Source organism: Mirounga leonina, unplaced genomic scaffold (genome assembly GCF_011800145.1).
Source record: "Mirounga leonina isolate KUSES-001 unplaced genomic scaffold, KU_Mleo_1.0 Mir_151, whole genome shotgun sequence".
Taxonomy (NCBI): domain Eukaryota; kingdom Metazoa; phylum Chordata; class Mammalia; order Carnivora; family Phocidae; genus Mirounga; species Mirounga leonina.
Genome location: NW_023270377.1, coordinates 70,859,740 through 70,863,347, shown reverse-complemented (window position 1 = coordinate 70,863,347; position 3,608 = coordinate 70,859,740). Strand labels below are relative to the sequence as shown.

General features: G+C 45.9%; 1 non-coding gene across 1 annotated transcript; it reads right to left on the bottom strand.

Annotated features, from left to right (window-relative positions):
• Positions 1 to 945: 945 nt before the first annotated feature.
• On the bottom strand, positions 946 to 1,137 carry LOC118012758. Its single transcript, XR_004679819.1, has one exon. It is a non-coding gene; the product is annotated as a U2 spliceosomal RNA (small nuclear RNA).
• Between the last annotated feature and the right edge of the window lie 2,471 nt (positions 1,138 to 3,608).

The window sequence follows — 3,608 nt, the reverse complement described above, 5'->3', positions numbered from 1 at the left end:
CCTAGAGCATACAACTCTTGATCTTGGGGTTGTGAGTTCAAGCCCCATGTTGGGTGTAGAGATTACTTAAAAATAAATAAATAAATAAAATCTGAAGTGGATGGTGTATCACTAAAAACTCAAACCAAAGTTTTTTGTTTTTGTTTCTCGTTATTGTGTTGTTAGGGGAAATGAAGGAATCCTACAATTATGGAGGCAAAGCAATTCACTGGGGTGTAAGCATGAAGCTGTTCAACCGCTCCCACTGCCCTCCGGTGGAATCCCTGGGCAGTGGGCTCCCTTTATACCTGACTGATAGTCCCACCCAATTCCGTAACTTCCCGGTCCTATTTCTAACACTCAGTCCTCCTCATCTCTCAACTTCAATCTCAAGAACAAAACAACACAAAACTTCAATGTCAATCTAGCAGGAGTGGGGGTGGGAGATGTGTCTGCCTTCACACACCCATCTTCTTCTTCTTTCCTAGAGAGGACCACCGGAGGTTTGCAGGGAGGGAATGAGAGGCGGGATCTCCTCACTTGACTCCTTTGGGCAGGAGGGCAGGAGGGCAGGAGGTGCCACGACCTAGCTTGCTGTTGCCTCTCTCACTCTTGTTAAAAAATATGTTGATTTTCTTCCCCACTCTAGCTGCCCATCTTCGCCCTCTGTGGGGGCACATGTCCTGCCACATAGTCTCTTGATATGAGGTCTGGCTCAGGCTCAGCCTCTTTTTCTTTCTCTCGGCTCGGGCCTCCCCCTACCCACGCGGCCCTCTTACACAACATTCTTTTGGAGGTGGCACTGGCCGGGTGGCTCAGCCTCTGTTGCTTGTCTACTCTGCTTAGATGAAATTCTATCCTTGCAGTGCAAAGGGTGGAAACGCAGTCTGGAGCCTCAGGAAGAGGGAATTAGAGCACTTTGTAAGAGACAAGGAGAACAATAGAAAACCATCTTTCATTAACTCAAAGGAATGCATCATTCCTAGAAGGAATGCAATTCCAGGCTGGGGCAGGGAGTGGATAGAGCAAACTCTCAACCCATCTCCTAATTCCAAGCAGTAACTTAATGCCCAGCACACGGACAGAGAACACATCAGATGCTTTAATCGGTGAAAGCAGATACTGCATTTGATTTTAGCTAACAGGCAGAGAAGAGATAATGGTTCTACTTAAGCCACACCTTTCCCTTTCACATTTGAGGTGGAAGCTAGCGCCTCCAGAGCTCCCCACACCTCTTCAGTGCTCTGAATCTTGCCCTGATATTGCTTTGAACTGTTAAAATGCTCCTGAAGAAAAATCTTTCTTACTGGAAATAATTAGGTTTTCTTAAAGATTTTATTTATTTGAGAGAGAGAGCACGAGCGCGCGGGGTGGCGGGTGGGGGGAGGGGCAGAGGGAGAAGCAGACCCCCTGCCAAGCAGGGAGCCCGATGTGGGACTCGATCCCAGGACCTCAGGGTCATGACCTGAGCCGAAGGCAGACGCTTAACCAACTGAGCCACTCAGGCACCCTGGAAATGATTAGGTTTTGATGTCTTCTTCCTGAGGCCTGATTCAAACCCCTCCTTTGTGTACCAACTCGCTAAACTTAATTGTTCCGCTCCATCCCCCCAGCTCCCATATTTTCTGTACCTCTATGGGTGTCCAGGGACAACTCTGGGGCTCAAGTGAATAGATATTTTTAAAAAGACTTTATTTATTTATTTGAGAGAGAAAGAGAGAGAGAGAGAAAGCACGTGTGTATATAAGCAGGGGGAACAGCAGAGGGAGAGGGAGAAGCAGATTCCCGCTGAGCAGGGAGACTGACCCAGGACCCTGGGATCATGACCTGAGCCGAAAGCAGATGCTTAACCAACTGAGCCACCCAGGCACACCTAGACTTTTTTTTTTTATTTGACTGAGAGAGAGAGAGAGAGAGCACAAGCAGGGGGAGTGGCAGGCAGAGGCAAAGGGAGAGGGAGAAGCGGACTCCCTGATGTGGGGCTGGATCCCAGGACCCTGGGATCATGACCTGAGCCAAAGGCAGATGCTCAACCATCTGAGCCACAGGCAGACGCTCAACCATCTGAGCCACCCAGGCGCCCCCTAGACTATTTTTTTTTTAAACTTTTTATTATGGGAAATTTCTAAATCGTAGTAATCAAATTTCTACAATGGTTTCATAAATTGAGATCCTAATAAGGTTTATCTGTTTTATTTGATTGAAACATTTCTTTTTCTTTTTTTTAAAGATTTTATTTATTTATTTGAGAGAGAGAGAATGAGAGAGAGCAAGCACATGAGAGGGGGGAGGGTCAGAGGGAGAAGCAGACTCCCTGCTGAGCAGGGAGCCCGATGCGGGACTTGATCCAGGGACTCGATCCAGGGACTCCAGGACCATGACCTGAGCCGAAGGCAGTCGCTTAACCAACTGAGCCACCCAGGCGCCCCTGAAACATTTCTTACAAGAGGCAGATTACATGAGGTTATGCTGTGGTAGCAGACAGCCCCCAAATCATAGCAGTTAATAACAACTCAGGTTTATTTCCTGCTCACGTGAATTTCCATTGTGAATCAGCTTCACATACTCTTCACTCCTGGCCATGGGCTGAAGAAACAGTCCCCGTTCGGGATACACCCACTTCCTGGCAGATGGAATGAGAAATGGTTAAAACACAATGACTTTTAAAATTTCTGCTCAGAAGTAGCAAATAACACGTCTGCTCACATTTCATTGATCAAAGAAAATCACATAGCCAAAGCTGATGTTGGTGTGGAAAAGGGAAGCATAATTCTCCCAAAAAGGAGGGCCATATATATTGGGAATAATGCAATCTGTCATACCTTCTAAGTCTCTTTTAATGGTAGATTTCTCTCCTCATCCTTTTTCCCCCCAACTTACTAGTTGAAGAAATTGGGTAATTTGTGCTGTAGAATTTCCTGTATTCTGGATTTTGCTAATTGCATCCCTGTGGTGTACTTGTTTAACACATTCCTTTGTTCTTCTATTTCTTCTAAATCTATCATTAAACATATATGCATATTTAGACTCAGGTTCAAATTTTTGGCAAGGATACTTCTAGGTAGTCAGGTGTGTCATTAGTTATCTCTTGCTGTGTAACAAATCATCCCCCAACTTGGTGGCTTAAAACAACTGTCATCATGTATTATCTCATGGCTTCTGTGCATCAGGGATTCAGACAGGGCACAGGGGGATGGCTTGTCTGCCTTATGATTTCTGGGGCCAAGCTGAAAAACTCAGAGGCTGGACCAAAATCACCGAAGGCTTGACTGAGGCTGAAGATGCCTTGTTCAAGCTGGTTCACTCACTTGGTTAGCAAGTTGCAGTTAGTAAAAGGGGTCTTTTTCTATGTGGGCCTGTCCATAGGGCTGCTTGAGCATCCTCACAACATGGTAGTGGACTTCCCCCACAGTGATTGATCCAAAAGACCAAAGTTGAAACAGCAATGTCTTTTATTACCTAGCTTGTGAATTCACATGCTGACACTTCAACTGGTCACAAAATCAGTCCTTATTCAGGGTGGGAAGTCTACACAAAGGCATAAATGCCAAGAGTGGAGGTTCACTGGGGGTTGGTTACCTTGGAAGCTGGAGGCTACACGTATCAAGTGGTTTTTGATGTTAAAAAAG